Source organism: Plodia interpunctella, chromosome 9, assembly GCF_027563975.2.
Source record: "Plodia interpunctella isolate USDA-ARS_2022_Savannah chromosome 9, ilPloInte3.2, whole genome shotgun sequence".
In the NCBI taxonomy this organism is placed as follows: Eukaryota; Metazoa; Arthropoda; class Insecta; order Lepidoptera; family Pyralidae; genus Plodia; species Plodia interpunctella.
The window spans coordinates 3,398,847-3,417,413 of NC_071302.1; the positions used below are offsets into that span (position 1 = coordinate 3,398,847).

At 35.5% G+C, this 18,567-nt stretch overlaps 1 protein-coding gene across 4 annotated transcripts in view; it reads left to right on the forward strand.

Moving 5' to 3' along the window:
- Positions 1-18,567, forward strand: part of LOC128672307 (angiotensin-converting enzyme-like protein Ace3) — a 149,807-nt gene that overhangs the window by 15,552 nt on the left and 115,688 nt on the right. The window contains exon 1 of one of the 4 annotated variants that reach the window (XM_053749361.1): positions 2,482-2,492. The exons of the other annotated variants lie outside the window; for them this stretch is intronic. The gene's annotated coding sequence lies outside the window, so the exon portion shown is untranslated. Of the gene's footprint in view, positions 1-2,481; positions 2,493-18,567 lie in introns of those variants that run through there. 4 annotated transcript variants of the gene reach the window in all.

The following is an 18,567-nucleotide window of genomic DNA, read 5'->3' on the forward strand; positions in this document are numbered from 1 at the left end:
CTTTCCTACCAATAGTACGGTCAACCGTAAATCTCACGGGTAAATATAATCGTAATCATTACAAAGTTGCCACTATTACTTGTTCATAAAGGTCTATGTAGAGTAACTTGACATGATGTGGGCTGTACAGGTATAATTAATTAACTATTTTGCTTTGAAGTGTATAAGGTGATGGAGAATTTGTGGAGTGTTGTGTTCTAAGTATTTTAATTTAGTTTTAGCCAGACTTAATTCACTGGCTGGGGCGCGCATAATTTAACATATTGATATTTAAATTTTAAAAATAAACAAAACATTTATGTCTAGTGGTTATCGCAGCATAGGGCTTTGGGTATCTGCAGTACTGTAGGCACAGTCTTTTGTCGTGTATTTACATTATCATATTTCTTCTTCGAACTCAACACTAAAATACGAGCACTGCTGGTTGATGGCTGAAATCATCGGCCATCTTTAAATCCAAGTTTATATTAATAGTTGTATTAGGTAGCTTGTTTGAAATAATTTATGAGTATATTATCTATGTATGCGTATATTAACTATGTATGATTTTCGGAAATATTCCATTTCGCACAAGCAATTGGTCAGAGTAATACAAATAAGAATAAATCTTTATTTACTAAAATATAATTTACATCGGTGCTTCTTATAATGACCATATAAAATCGTAACAACACTAAAAATGCCTACGGCTTCCACATTAAGGCTGAGCCTAGTATAAATAAGATGCATTTTTATTTTCAAATTTAATATTATTTCATTCGAATTGAGGGATCATACCAAGTCAGTGTCTAATTACCTATATAAGTAATTGGTTTTCTTCAGTTTAATTTCTGTGTTATATACACATTTGACTTGGCTAATTACCTAAGTTTATGATTAATTCGAGGCGTCTGTTTATGACTTTGATGACATTTGAGGGGTGGCAAGTTAGGAATGTGGAACCGCGGATTTATCACTATACAAGTTGTTACACACAACTTTTCTCGTCTGTTACGAATTTAGAAATAAGCTTTAACAATTCGGCGTCTCTTTTCCTTTTTCGTTTTGATTATCTCATTATCAAAATACTAAAATGTACATTCATCAACAATATTTTGAGATACGAGTCGAAATTTTAATATTTTTTGAATAGAATTCAGATATAAATACTTAAATGATAAGTGTAAGATTTTTTTTAATACATAAAGATTACACGGGTTTTATATCAGACTCAATTCAAAAATCACATAGCTTCGACTCAAATAAAACCTAAGAACAATAAACTGCATTATCTTTTTGCAGAGACAAAATTCAATCGTACATTGCTTGGATGTGTCTTGAGCGTTGGCTCAAGACACATCCAAGCAATGTACGATTGAATTTGAAAATTGATTGCTGTGCGTTGGCACAGCTAACATTAAAACAGAGCAAACATACGACCATTTAACGTAACGTGGGCTAAAATATTTACTTGCGGCTTTTTGCTACCACTATTTACATGTTTTATTACCCTGCAACTATATTACGGATACGTTTGCCCTATTTTATTACTTATTTATAACCTTATTCGTTCCATAGATCTCGTGGGGGATAAAATTTGATGTTTATGAAATAGGCCAGCTAATATAATAATTCAGGAAGAAGTATCCCTAGAGGTTGAGCGAAGGCCCTCAATATAGTTTTGAAAATAACTTATTGCCAAAGTTTCTGAAGAATGTCCCGTATATTTTCTCATAGGGACGTAATATCTTTCGAGGGATCCATACTTACATTCCATATTTAACTGGTGCTGTAAAAAGTAAGCATTAATTGAAGAAAAAAAAAATTAAAAACTTAATAATTATCTACGTCAATAAATAAATAAATATATTAGGACAAATCACACAGATTGAGTTAGCCCCAAAGTAAGTTCGAGACTTGTGTTATGAGATACTAACTAAACGATAGTATATCTTAGAACATATATAGATAAACATCCAAGACCCGGGCCAATCAGAAAACGATCGTTTTCCATCATGACCCGACCGGGGATCGAACCCGGGACCTCTCGATTCAGAGGCAAGCACTTTACCACTGCGCCACCGAGGTCGTCATAATATATGTATAGAAATATAAACGGGAAAAAAATACAATATTTTATTATTTGTTTTACCGGATTTTATTTAATTAAAACCTGACGCATAGATATTTATGGCATTACCCACTGATAAACAATACATCGAATTTGATAATTTTCAATTTCAATTATCGAATATTTCAAAATCGATCCGGGTGTAAAGTCTACTGGAATTAATCATTGATTGACATTATTAGATGCTCAAACTACATTTAATTTTAAAAATAAAAGTAACCCAATGTCGTTTTTTCTTTTTAAATAGACACGCGATACGGCTAATATAATTAGTTTACTTACTTCCATTGAATATTGATCTGTTAATCATGAGTAATGAGAGATAAAAAAATGTGTGGACAAATCACACAGATTGAGTTAACCCCAAAGTAAGTTTTAAACTTGTGTTATGGGTCACAATTACTAACTCAACGATACTATATTTTATAACATTGATGTAAAAAATACTCTTTTTCTACCTGACTGAAGAACGAACTCGGGACCCCCTGTGCACGAGTCCGGCATTATGACCATTAGACTTCTGTACTAGAGGTTATAAAATGGAAGTATTTATCATTTCGGCGAAAGCCCACAACATACGTCACGATGAAAACCCACAAAGTGTGTCAGTTTGCGAAAGGCAAAAGCCACGTATTTGCAATTTCCATACATCACATAGTGTGAATTTGTCACAACTACTTTATACATTTTCTTGATCACAAATCGACAAATCGTAATAGCAAATCGATTATAACTTCACATATTGATTGCGGCATACAGAAATGGTAAGCCGAAAAAGTAATCCGACAGCTCAAGCCTATTGCTTTGCTGAAAGCCTCAATTCCTCGATAAATTTACAAGGAATCATCCCCTTAGTGTCGATGGGTCTAGTGAAAAATATAAATTTTCGCTGCAACTACATCATATCTATTAGGGGCTGTGAAACTGCGTGTATTTCAGCCACTATTAGTCATTTTGGAGTGGATTTCTAAATTTGGAGCCTATGTTTGAACGAGCGTTTTTAACTGTATGCATACCAAATCCAGCGGTTTAGCCACGAAAGCGGAACAGACAGACAAAATTTCGCATTTATAATATTAGTATGGAAGTATGAATTTAGTAATTATGTTATAAAGTCATCATCATTATTAGCCCTGAGAAGTTAGATTGATTCTCAAATTATTATAGCTATGAGTTATTATGAAAGTTAATGAATTGAAATGAAATTGTTATGTTAGAATACAATGTGGGACGTGAATATTGTGGCCGTCCAAATCAAAAGGGACCTTATGACGCCCGGCACTTTGTCGTTGTTTTGTATTCGAACAACGGCAATAACGACCTAAGTACCATCCTCCATAAGGTCCCTTATGATTTGGACGGCCAATATTATGTCTGTGGTGGTACTAGTTTCGATGTTGGTGCAATAATAAATATGAGATTTTGTTTAAATTCGGATTGACGATCTAGATTTTAATTTTGCCGAAGCATGACTAGTAATAACACACTTCTCTTCTAGTGCTTCTTCACTTTAGTTGACATGTTTACGAAATTCTTATTATATGTTCAATGGATAAGAAACAAAAAATGTCAAGTACTTTGTTGACAATAAAATGGGAAACAAAAGCATTAGCGTTCGTTTGCTTACCCGACTTTGCCGAAGAAGGCTGCGTTGGAGATAAAGACGTGTTTGCACAGCTTTGCAATGTTTGTATTGTCCCATACATTCTTTGTTTGCAATGATGTAATGATTTCAATTGGCATTCCAACCTTTGTTATGGTTTAAGAAATATTTTTAATTGCCCAAATATGACTTATTTATTCCCACCATCTAGCGGCAGCAATTAAATTATTTTCTATTAAAAAATGGTCTCCAATCGACCAACCCTAATCGCGGCTCCACACTATCCGCGAACATTTCCCCAAACTTTGTCTTTGTTTGGTATACATTGCTGATTTTTCATTGAGGTAAGTAAAAGGCTGTCATACACACTACGCAATGTTCATGCATCGCGGCATCTATCCGAGTTCGGCTACACTGTGGAGTATGGTACATAGAAAATTCTTTGGTGATTGACACCGGCTGGCGGTCTTATCAACGCATATCTTAATTATTAAAATAAATGTTAAAACAACAATTTAACTAATCCATTACTTACATAACTATAGGCCTAATTTATTTTATCGATCCACTTGTAATTAGATTAACTTGTGTCATCTGGAAAATTCATGCTGACGCCGAACCAAAATTTAATTTGTCAACATTAACAGCTAAGGGTGGGTTGCACGATCAATTTTGAAGTTCACTTTAACCTGCGCAGAAAAACGCAAAATACGCCATTTTGTCCGGTTAAAATTAACGTCAAATTCGACGGTGTAACTCATCCGAAGTCCAGTTCGCAGAAATTGAAATGTTATAATTAAGTAAAGATGTTTTGAGTCGAGAATAAAATAAAATTTATTAATATATTGGGTCGTTTTTAACGTTCCAATTTATTTTATTCTCGACCTAGATATTAAATTATTAGATACAATATTTTCAAAATAAAAGTACACTTTTCTCTTTAAAACTCGAAATGGAGTTAAGAATTGATTGTGTTGTGTATTACTAATCCTGTTATTCAAAAAAGTTAAAACATACTTTAAGCTAAAGTATGGTTTGTCTCTTTCTGTCAATGGCAAATATTGTAAAGTGACGGTGACAAAAAACATATATTTTAGCTTAAAATATGCTTTTACTTTTTGTGGATAATATATATATATATAATATTATATATCTTAAATTACCTGGCTAATTCACCCAGGTGATTTAGGTTGACCAGAAATTTGTCCAACTAAAGCACCCGCAAGGACACGTTACACAAATCATTTTACGTAATTCAACACTACTCAACACGAGTATGAAATACGAGTATGAAACGCAACGTATTTTTTTATGATTTATTTGATTAAAAAAAAGAAAAAAAATACTTTGAGTTTAATTTTTATTATCTTTTCATTTCATTATGCTAAGCGCTATCTCTATAAGATTGGTCTATTTATATTTTTATCTATTACTTAATAGTTGTTAAATACATACTACAAAAAAAAACATCTTGTTAGCAAAAAACCTCACGTACCTACCTATTCACGCCCAGAGAAAATCTCTTGAACAGAGAAAGCTGAAGTTTTAGACCTATACAAATAAAACTTATGAGAGGTACACAATAGGTTTTTACGAGAGGAATCTTATTGATTAATAAATACATACAAATTCCAGCTCTTTAGCCAGAACAAACTTATTTACAGTTATTGCACGTGAAAACAGCGATTTTGTTATGAATTTTTCCCGTGTTTTTTTGTTCGGAAAGTTTAGTTTCCCAAAAAATAAAGTGTTTAACCTAAGTTTATACTTATCGAAAAAAATGTTAGTATTGAGCCCTATAAAATGATGGGGTTTATAATTTTTTCAATGATAGTCTTCATACGTTGATCACAGATAAAAATTTTTCACGGCCAGTCTATATAATTATAATATACTTCAACTTAAATTATACTTCAACTTCAACTTATTGTAATCATTTAGGTGTTTAGGCTTACGACCACATTCCACATGAATCCTTATCAGGCTAGGTATTATGACGAAACAGCTTTAAGATAACGTGCAATTAACACAGTGAACCAATATCAGAGGTTACTCGGTCAGTTTCGGTGGTAATAGATTTTCGGTTAATTAACATTTTAATTAAACAAGAACTGCTGCTATTTATTGCTTTCATAAAACTATTTTTAAGTGTGAATTATTGTTATTGTTATAGGCGTATTTTACCGTTGTCAAGATTGACTGCTCTTTTACGTCATGTAATTACATTGTAATGAAATCATTAAGAACAAATTAGTTTACAATTTGAATAACCACCAATTGACGTCAAATTAATTGTACGAAATGGTGACAATACTTTTGAAAAACTTTATTATAGTTTTCCTCAAATGAGTCTAAAACACTTTTCGTTGTTTACTCATGACATTTTTAAAAAATAGTGTCAATTATATTTGAGCGTATATATATAGCGCTGATAATGACAGAGATGGATGGCGAAATAGCGGGAAGACCTTGCCCAGAAGTGGGACCCCGCGGGCTAATTAAAAAAGACCAGTTACAAATTCCCACAAACAAATCAATAATTATATACTAACCTATAATAGAGATGATAGTACTTATTGTTGGACTATCTTTATCTACGATTAGTGATAGAATAGACATCATAAACATAATTTTGCTCCTTGACCTGACCGGACATCGAACTCATGACCACCGCAGGTAGCTCATGTTTAAACTATTACGCCACCGACTACTTAACTACACGCCATTACGGCAACTACGATCATTGTTGACATTGTTGTCTTTTAGTTCTAAATAACTAATAACATGTTGCAATCGATCATTCCAATGAACGGTATTTAGCGCTGTCATTGACAAAATAATTTGTCGACCTTCACTCAAATGAATGAGCACCGTGATAGGAAGTCAAGTGTATTGTTGAATGGACCTTCGATTGACACTATTCAGATTTCAATACGAGAAAAACGTACACAAAAAGTTTTTAAGGTTCAGTACACAAAGGGTAAAACCTATTACTTCTTTCTTTTATTACGTCTTTTCGTCTATTTGTCCATCTGTCACCAGGCTGTCATCTTAGAAACTGTATTAGACCATTGACAATTTCTGTTGCCGATAAAAAACAATTACTTAAAAAGAGAATAAGATAATTATTTAAGGAGGCTTTCATACAACAAACGTGACCATTTTGGTTTTTTTTTTTATAAATAATGGACGGATGGTACGGAACTATTCGTGCGCGAGTCCGACGTGCCCGTGGCCGACGAGAGTCGCCGGTCTGACCCCTACCATTTTTCGAGAATGTCCAATTCGGCCAGTGGTCCATATTTTGTATGGCCAAGTAGCCACCTAAATCAGTTTTATATGATTTTCCATGAATATTAGCATTAACTATTTGTATTTCACGGGATCCAATTTTTTCTCATAATTTTTTTATCCTAATTTAATTTAGCATAACGAGTTAGGCATATATTTTTTTGACATAATAATATTTTGACATACTTGTTTCTTGGCATACCTTTTCAATAAGTATAATTATAGTTTAGGCTGATGTATTTTACCATAAATCTATAGTGTAGCAATAGGTTAGGGTGTGGCCCTTGGGCTACCAATATTATGCTTAAAAATTGTTATGCTTATGGTAGGTATGCGTAAAAAATTCTGCCGTCGTACGAGAGAAGGGCACATGTATCATTTTGGTCAAACCGAGATATTTAGGATTAAAGTTTTCACCATATTCTGCTCTATAGTTTGAGAACCTATTGCTTTATAGAAAAAAAAATACTGATTATATTTGCGTAAAGGTTAGAACTATTATATTTTTAGCTTTTTAGTTTTTAAATATAATAAATTATTCAATAATTTCAAAAAATAATTTTCAACTAAAGAAAAAAATATTTAAAAAATACAATTTACTACAAAGAAAAGGCATAGTTAACCAAATGTCACCTTTCTTTTTAATATTTCTAACAAATTTGTCATCGTGTCATAAAGAAAGGACATATGTGTCCAATTGTGCCTTTTTAATTTAAATAGAACTAATGTGTGTCACAAAAAATAAAAACAAATAATCATGTTAAGAAAGTTTAATAAAATGTAAAACAATTGGTCATGCCATTCCTTTAGTTAGCTTATCCAAATAACTGAAACAAAACTTAGCAAGTCACCTTCGGGAACACCAAAATTCAAACAAAAAAAATATTAATCTTCAATAGTTTTTTATAAATCATTGGGGATAAGCATCTACTTACAATATTGGCTGACAAATAGAACATAATATGAATTTGAAAAAAAAAGTGAATATTCTTAAATTCAATCATTCTTAAACCTAAGTTAGATACCTAAGGAAAGTAAAAATCAATTATTTTTAGTAACAGATTGTATGCCAAACTTAAAAATCTGTAAATAATAATTTCAATTTAATGTTGTGATTCAGAGTAAATATACTCTGAATCACAATATTAAAATAAATCAAAATATTCTATATTAATAGAGGTAGTACCTAATAGGAACATCAATTTTGGTTTTGAACCTATGTTAGAGCTTATTCTAATTATTTATTGTTCATTAACTAAATAGCTCACAGCCATAATTATTAAAGACTCTCGTAGTTAAATATTCTAAAAAGTATTATCAATATTATTATAAAAAAATAAATGTAACAACAAACATAATAACGCACTTGGTTGAATTATCACAATGCAATAGTAATAACTATAAAAAAGTTGAAAGAAATAAAATAATCACTTTAGCTTAAAATATTAATTTAAAAATTAGTCTTAAATTTCAGTCTTCATAAATTTCTGTGAGATCAGCTGAACTATCGCTAACGGGTAGGTTTTTCCAAAAACCTCTTCTATTGTCAGGCATAAGTGGCCCAAGCTTGGAAAGTATAGCTGATTTCCTCTCAGATGTTATACCACGTGGAGAAAGCTTCTGCTTAGGCGATGAAATGCCAATTTTAAGATTTTTAACTCTCAAGAAATCCAATTCTATTTGCTCTTCAGTGTCATGGCTGTTCTTGTAGAACATCGATTTGCTCCCTCGCCGAAAAGTGATTTCAGACATGTTTCTCAAATAAGCTCGTGGCACAGAATTTTGTAATTTATACGATGAAGAGCAATCTTCAAAATCGTGAAAATCCTGGACAGTCATTTTTTTCACCACAGTATTTGGACCAGTATCGGAGACAGCTTTGCAAAAGTCTTCAAAGTCATACACTCGCTTGTTCTTCTTAAGTGATTGCTCCACTCTATGGTGAAATTCATCTGCAGCCATAAATGTATGACCGACTTCCAGATAACGCAGTACAACAGTTTCAATAGTTACATCCTTGGAATTGACTAAATAAACTAAATAGGAAAATAGGCACCAGTTTTTATTTTGGGCCGCGCAGTTATCCAGCCACAAAATCACATGTTTGTAGTCCCGGTTTTCAAGAAAAAATGCTTGAAAACAGCTAATTATATCTTCCTTTTTTCTTCCTGCAATAGCTTCGTGCCATAAGACTCCCAGTGTTTTGCCAACTCCATGTAACCTTTTGTCACCTACAGGAACGAAACTCTGATTGAAAACGATAAGCCTTGGACAAAACATTACCGTTTTGAACTCATCCATGCGAGGTAACATTATTACCTTTTCCAAATCAACTGCAAATATTGTGGTGTCAGTACTTTTTTGCTTCGTTTGGCTTTGAACGTCCTCTTCATATTTCTTTCTCGCTGAAATGTACCTAGTGTGATGATCTTCATATTCTTTGCATTCTTTGCAATTTCTATGTCTTATTTCTGCGTTAGGGTTGTGAATAGAAAATTCTTCGCACAATTCACATTCCTCGTGTCCAAGCTTTGTGAAAGATATTTTAAGCTCATTTACGACATTCCTATAAAACCCATAGGACACATTTATTTCAGGCTCTTTCTCACAGTAATTGTCATACATCATGCGGATATTGATATCCGAAGGCAAATATTTCCTATTTGGTGCATGAACTCTCCTATAATGCGACACAACTGGACGAAAAGACATAATATGTTCTTTTATCTTAGTCCTGTCTATTTGTGATGGGTTTGGGTTATGACCTCTGCCGTCAATAATAGGCTCTGCATATTGTGTTTTATAGTAAGTGTCAATAATGTTTCTGACAGCCTTGCAGTTATTTTTCTTGTAACCCAAAGTTGTAATAAAAAACGTTTTACACACCGCAACTTTCTCACCGTTTTTATCACAAAAGAAATACGAAACACTCTTAGTACGATCATAATGTTTGCCATGCTCATCATCATGACTTTTTTTCTTTGGTCTTACTGGCTTTTGCTGCATAGTATTAGCTAAATAAAAGTGTTTTTGTTCCGACCAAGACATTTTCCAGAAATTACTATTAATGGTTTTGCGATAATCCTCTGAGAATTTCGTTGAACATTTTTTTTTACAAATGTTCTCTTGGCATCCGGGTTTCACGAAATATTTGGTACATATTTTTTCTTCTCTTTTAATTTGCTTTCGTTCTTTAAGACTAACATCATATCTTTTGCGCTTTCTTACTGTCCCTTTTTTTGTAAGTACTACATCTTCTTTTGTAGATTCATCTGACGATTCTGGAATCGTTTTTTCCAAACACGGTTGAGAACATGGAATGAAGTCTGATTCGGAGTCAGAATCATCCAATAAAATATTGGCCTCACGAGGTTCATAGTTTTCGTTATGAATCCTAATATTTAAGTTTTTAATCACAGATTGTTTTGAGCATTGAGCGGCAATATTGTACGTTTTTTGGTTTTTCGGTGGCTCATAATCTTTATCGACTACTGAATCGTCCGAATCAAAATCTGATTCAGATGCTAGAAATTGTGGCGACCAGTTTTGTAGACCACTAGTGGACGGAATTTGTTCATCAATATCGGATTTACGCTTGAGATTTTGTAAAGCGGCGCTTACTAATCTTTTACCACGTGACTGCATTGTTTAAATTATCTGAAATAATGGAAAAACAAGTGAAATAAATGATAACATATGTTTACCATATTCCTACTATAATAATGAAATAGTAAGACATATCAAATAGTGTTAAATTAAGGTGAAAAGGCTTTGTTTGGCACATCTGGCTAGAAACTGACAGATAACTATTGCGCTTTCGTAGGTGTACGACCTACCCACAAAGTGATGTACTTACTTAAAGAAAAACAGCATGTAAATATGGATAAAATGTAAATAAACTTACCAAGCGCGGGCGGGCTGCTGACAAGCGTGGAGTCGCATCGACATCGCAGGCACAACTGGCGCAATTCATTGAAACTCTACCCTCCTTTCCTCACCTCTCATCGTAAAATATTTAAAGAAAAGGCACAACTGGTTATTTATGCCTTTTATACGTAAATAATTACAATATGCATGGATGAATAATTAAGTAAACAGGGCACATCTGGCATTTGAGCCTTTCCTTTATGTTATGTTGTACGTTGTGTCTTTTCAACATAGTTTTTAGTAAAATCCTAAATGTAGTAATAGTCACAACTATGTATTTGTGCCTTTTCAATATAATATTAAATAATATGCCTTTTCATTCAATAAAACATGAATATAAGTCTCATTTGTGCCTTTTGCGCCTACTGTAACTCCGAATTCTTTAAAGTTAAAATTCTTCAAAAAATTGAGCAGATGCGCCTTTTTTTCCTCATTCTAAATATGTATATAACTCAATTTTTCTTAAAATGTTAGTTGTGCCCTTTTTTCGTATGACGGCAGAATTGTGCCTAAAACATTACACCAAATTAATATTGTGCGTAACTATTATTATGATAAGTAAAAGTATGCCATGTTAAATTATGACACAAAATTGTATGCATAATTCAAATTCAAATTAAAATTCAAATCATTTATTCAGAAATTAGACCTTCACAGGCACTTTTTCTCGTCTATATTTATAGTTATTTCTCACAAGCTACAAACTACTGGCATTTCGGAACGACCACTGCTGAGAAGAAATGCCGGAAGAAACTCATTTGAACAGTGTTGGTCCCTATCATGCCAGATCGGCTTACCATTATTGTTTCTTACAATGTTTTTTTTTTCTTTCTAATAATATATAAAAGTACATAATGTACATAGTCAAAAGGTATATCAAAACATGTTATGATTGTGATCCGAGTGCTGATTATAATATATATATATATATATATACATAAAAATAGGGAACCGTTTTCACTTAGGGTACTTCACCTTAAGTAAGTTTGTATTTCGTAAGATTATATTCAAGTCGCCTAAAGATATCTGGCATTACTTTTACGAGTACCTACCGACATCTAGTGGTAAGTAATCGCATACTTACTACTGAACCTATAGTAGTGATGAACCTACAATTATGCACAGAAACTACCTAAATTCATTGCGAATATTCATTGCTATTACCGCCGTAACAAAATTATATGTGTTCCTGGAAGCCTTAGCTTTATTACGTTAAATATATAATATTAGTAGATTCAAATATATTATTAGGTCTGCTTCCCATTTAATAAATTATTAATTACATGATGTTTTGCCACTTCACCTCTCTTTTAATTTTACGACTCTGTCGTTTAACCGTAGTTTAATTGGAAAGCATTAGTTTAGCGTGATTTGCATATATACGTACATTAAAAACATCTAAATTAAAACTTACAATCATCAAGCTATTCAAATTCATTGAAAAATCATCGATATTACCGTCGCACAGAGATCCATGTAGGACAACATGACATATAGTTGGTAAGCGTTTATCAAGAAGCGGTGGTGGTGTTATGGTTAAGACGCCCGTCTGTGGATCGAAAGGTCCCAGGTTTGGATACTACTCGTGCCACATGAGTGTGTATACCAATCTGACTCATATACTTTTTATCGACTACCACTTGCTTCCGGTGAAGGAATGTTGTTTTCGTGAGGAAACCTGCACTCTGGTTGATTATTAACTTGTGTGTGTAATGTAAAAGGTAATGGCAAACCACTCCCATTAATAGTGCCAAGTTATTGTGTGTGTTTCATTTCACGTAATGACCACGACCTTCAGTTATGAGGAATACGATTATGAAGAAGAAGCGTTTATGTTTTCATTTCACTAAACGGTTTCACGATATCCATTGTGATCATTCGGTATAATGTATGTTCGTCAGGTATTCTGATTACGAAAACAGGTAATTTCTGGTACATGTTTTATCCCTGTTTTACGACAATAATAGCCATATATTTTATAAAAGGCCAAAGTGATAATCTATCCCTTGTAGTCTTAACCAAGTTTGACATTGACAGAAAGACACAAAACATACTTTAGTTTAAAGTATGCTTCAAGTTTTTTTTATGAACAAGATGGTGTTTAATTAAAACTAAATTTATCATAATTAGCAAACTTAGTACTTTTCTTTATGACTCGACTAACCTCCACTTACCTCTTTGCGCAGCTTTCAGTAGCTCAAAAATTTCACGAGTATCTTGATTTATTATTTATCTATTTTTATTGAACTCATACTATCAAGTTTGTAGTACACTAGTTACGCCTGAGAACTTCGCTGCGATAGGAAAGTTAGAATAAAATGGACCCTATATACTATTCCAGAATATATTCGATCCATGTTCCAAATTTTATGATAATTTGCCAAGTAGATTTAGCGTAATTAGAGGACAAACATCCTTACACACTCCCATTCAAACTTTGGAATTTATAATATTAGTGGGATTTAACTACACATTAACGCAATCAAATTCAATTGATCGCTATTTTGATTCTCATACTATCAAGTTTATAGTACAGCCAACCACACATCCACCTACTCACATTCATTGCGATTCATCGCTATTAGGGTCAATGCCAGATAAATTGACATGCAGACTATACAAAATGAACATTTTATTTACTCCTTCCGTCTATGGTGTGATTACGTTTTCATAAAGGTGCAACAATTTAGCTAGCGAAAGCTCATTCTACCTCCACTCTGTCTGTCCAAACAATGGGTGGCTATAGCCAGTGATAGCCTAGGTCAACAATTTATAGATACTTAACTAGCGGCTCGTCCTGGCTTAGCTCGGGTTAAACCATAATAAATTTTACATCTAAACCTTCCTCAGGAATCATAGTATTTATTAAAAAAAAACCCGCAACAAATCATCCGTTGCGTAGTTTAAAAGTTTTAAGCATACATTGTGGGACAGCGGAAGCGACTGTTTTATACTATGTGGTGAAGGAGAATCTTGTCATTTCGCAACACATATTTTTATGTGTCTTGTTTTAAAAGTCAATTTTATACTTTACTACAAAATAAGGGACATAGGTACCTATATTGTGTAATCAACTTTGTGCACCTGGGTGATCACCTAGTTGTACAAAATAACTATACCTGATATTCAAGAATAGATCTCTGGCCATCCGTAATAATTGAAGTTTTCAGTCGTTTTCACAAAATCAGCATTTTCATGGACCTGTCAAGTGCAAGTGGGTAAATTAAAAATATACGAGTTTCAGAAAAAAATATCCCTATTATATTGGTACTAGCAGTCCGCCCCGGCTTCGCTCGGGTAAAACTGTTATAAAAAATAGTCTTTGTTACTCCTGAAGGTTTCGTCTATCGCTATGCCAAAATTGATGATCATTTTTTAAAAGTAAACTTTTAAGTAACTTTTAAAAACTTGAAGCATACTTTAAACTAAAGTATGTTTTGTGTCTTTCTGTCAATGTCAAACTTGGTTATGACTACAAGGGATAGATTATCACTTTGGCCTTTTATAAAATATATGGCTATTATTGTCGTAAAACAGGGATAAAACATGTACCAGAAATTACCTGTTTTCGTAATCAGAATACCTGACGAACATACATTATACCGAATGATCACAATGGATATCGTGAAACCGTTGTGGAGCCCACAAACAGTTTGAATAGAAACAACGCGACGCGACGCGCGCTCCGTTCAGCGCGCTCCCCACCACCGCGCGAGTTGTGCCGTGATGCGAATTACGTGTGCAGTATCAATGTTGTACTATAAATATATGTAAATATTGTAAAATAAATTATTCTACTTCCATTCTTCTCATTGGCATTTTATTTCGAGTAGTCTAAGCACACTACAATTGGTGACCCCGAAAAAAAGAAGAAATCTCATAAAAATGGAAAAGAAAGAAGAATTCTCTGACGCGTCCTCCTCTCCGGAAGCGGTTGCAAAGGAAGTGTCAACTATTTCTCTACAGTCAAGAATACCGCCGTTTTGGCGAGCCCAACCTAAGCTGTGGTTCGCACAATTTGAAGCCGTGGTATCTTCATACAAGACCAGTGAAGATCAAAAATATAATCTCGCTGTCGCCGTGTTAGAGAGAACAGACATCGAACAAATGAGCGATATCATCTGCAATCCACCATCCACTGGAAAATATCTAGCGCTGAAGAAGAGACTATTGTCGGTGTACGAAGAATCCGAATCCAAGCAATTCCAAAAGCTGCTAGGAGGATTAGAGCTGGGAGAACAGAAACCTTCTCAACTTCTTCGTGTAATGCGAGATTTATCCGGAACAAAAGTCGCCGATGACGCCCTGAAAGTTCTGTGGATGGGACATTTGCCGTCGCAAGTACGAGCCGTGCTATCTGTCAGCACAGAATCCTCGCTCGACACCATGGCTACGATGGCAGACAAGATGATGGAGCACACAGAACAAGCGGTAGCAGAAGTCCGTGAAGATTCAACCCCTAGAAGCAGCAGCGAAACGCAAAACAACTTGCAATTTCAAGTCTTAAGCAAACAAATAGAAAAGCTTACACTTGAGATTGCCGCTCTCAAAGAAGGTCGGTCCAGATTTCGTGGTCGTCAACCCTTTAGAAACCCACGCCAGAACAGATCATCAACCAGATCGAAGTCGAGAAACGGAAGAAAACCAGGTGACCCAGAATGGGAATGCTCGTATCACTATCGCTTCGGTGATAAGGCCAGAAAATGCCAGTCACCCTGCGCTAGGCGACGGTCGGAAAACTAGAAGCAACATCGACGGTGGCGGGCGTTGGTGTTACTAAAGGGAGTAACCGCCTCTGCATCAGGGAGCTGAACACGAAAGAGCGTTTTCTCGTAGACACCGGCGCAGACATATCTGTATTAGCAGCGAAAAACAGAAACCAAACTCCGAGCAACACCTACAAGTTGTACGCAGCGAACAATACGCCGATACGAACCTACGGAGAGAAAACTATAAATCTCAACATAGGCCTTCGTCGCACATACAAATGGACATTCATCGTTGCAGACGTACAGACATCCATACTGGGCGCAGATTTCTTACGAAGTCACAAGTTACTCGTCGATCTACATCAAAAGAAGCTCATAGACAGCGTCACTGATTTGAAGATAGAAGTCATAGAAACAACAAGCAATCAGCCCACAGTATACATCATAGACCAAAATCACATATATCAAGATATCTTAAAAAAATATCCCGAAGTACTACGCCCGATGTCAGTGAAGGAACCAGCAAAACACAGCGTCACACATCACATCGAAACCGCCGGCCCCCCACTCTTCGCCCGGCCTCGACCCCTCCCACCCGACAAGTACAAAGCGGCCAAGATTGAATTTGAGAAAATGATGGAGATGGGTATTTGCCAACCATCCAAAAGTCCATGGGCGAGTCCATTACACGTCGTCACAAAGAAAAATGGCTCACTTCGTGTGTGTGGAGACTACAGAAGACTTAACGCCGTGACTGTACCCGATCGCTACCCCATACCGAGAATTCAAGACTTCACATACAGATTGCACAATAAGAAAATATTTACGAAATTAGATTTAAAAATGGCATATTATTGGATCCCAATTCGAGACGAAGATAAAGCAAAGACAGCCATCATTACACCGTTCGGACTCTTCGAATTCAACTGCATGACGTTTGGCCTACGAAACTCTAGCCAAACATTCCAAAGATTTATGCACGAGGTACTACGAGGCTTGGATGACATCGTCTACTCATTCATCGACGATTTATTAGTATTTTCAAATAATCCGGATGACCACAGAAGGCACGTAGAACTTGTCCTGGAACGCCTAAGTAAATATGGAGTATCGTTAAACATCGAGAAATGTGAATTCGGAAGAAACAAGATTGAATTCCTCGGTTATCAAGTCTCAGTGGAGGGGATAACACCGACCGAAGAGCGCACTCACGCCATCTCTAACTATCCGAAACCAAACACGGTGCAAGATCTTAGAAGATTTCTTGGCATGGTCAACTTCTATCGTGACTGCCTACCTCATCAAGCCGAACATCAACACGAATTAAACAAATACTTACATAACGCCAAGAAGAACGACAAGACACCGATAGTATGGACAACTGAAGCCGAAACAGCTTTCGATATATGCCGACAAAGCGTTCTCGAAGCTACTACGTTATCACATCCAGTACCCGGTGCACCGTTATCTTTGTTGACCGACGCGTCTGACTGCAGTTTGGGCGCAGTGCTACAGCAAAAAGAAAATGAAGTATGGAAACCACTCGCATTTTTCTCGAAGTCAATGAGCGAGACGCAACGGCGATACAGCGTGTACGATCGCGAATTACTAGCTATGTACACCGCTGTCAAACACCTACGACGTCTTATAGAGGGGAGCGAAGTGACCATTTACACCGATCACAAACCTCTAGTAAACGCCTTAACAAGACCGCCGAGCAACAGTGACACACCGAGAAGAGAGAGACAACTACATTATATCAGCCAGTTTTGTTCAAGAATCAAGTTCATACAAGGAGAAAAAAATCAAGCAGCCGATGCCATGTCACGCATAGAAGAAATAGATCTACTCACATGCATAGATTACGAAAAATTATCACAAGAACAGAAAAGAGATATCACCCTACAAGATTTGAAAAATCATCCGAAATTAACTTTTGCCGACACAATTTTGGCAGGCGTCACTCAACCTATCACGTACGAGACATCGACAGGGAAAAATCGACTGTATCTACCACAAGCTTTTCGTTATGCTGCTTTCAAAGCGCAACACGAATTAAGCCATCCAGGAATACGCACGACGAGAAGAATAATGACTTCAAAATATTTTTGGCCGTCTATAAACAAGGACGTCGGAACATGGGCCAAATCCTGCATTGGTTGTCAGCGTGCGAAGATTCATAGACATGTCGTCAGTCCCTTAGGCGAGTTTTCACCGGCAAGAAGATTTGAACATGTACATATAGACATCGTTGGACCTCTACCGATCTCGCAGGGATACCGCTACCTCATCACAATCATCGATCGCAACACGAACTGGATGGAAGCGGTACCGGTCAAAGAAATCACCGCCGAGATTGTTGCTCAAGCAGTCTATGAAGGATGGATATCGAGATTTGGATGTCCTTTACGAATCACCACGGACCAAGGACGGCAATTCGAGTCATCATTGTTTAATGCACTAATGAAGAAATGTGGCATAAGGCGCATAAGAACTACAGCCTATCATCCTCAAGCCAACGGAAAAGTGGAAAGATTCCATCGCACATTGAAGGCGGCATTGATGGCAAGAGAGGCCAGTACAAGGTGGATAGAAGATTTACCTACAGTTTTGCTTGGCATACGCACTGCACTACGTGACGACAACACTAGTCCTGCACTGATGACGTATGGTTCTACGCTACGAGTCCCGTTCGATTTCTTTGTACCTACAAAGTCAAAGAATGAAGACGCCCAATTCATCCGCCAGTTCACAGAAACAATGTCAACTCTATCACCTGTACAGAGAATAATCGCATCGAGTAAGAACCTCTTCGTATATAAGGAATTATCAACATGCAGTCATGTATTCGTCCGCAATGACACTGTGAGAAGCCCCTTGATAGCGCCATATGACGGTCCATACAGAGTGATAGAGCGAAACAACAA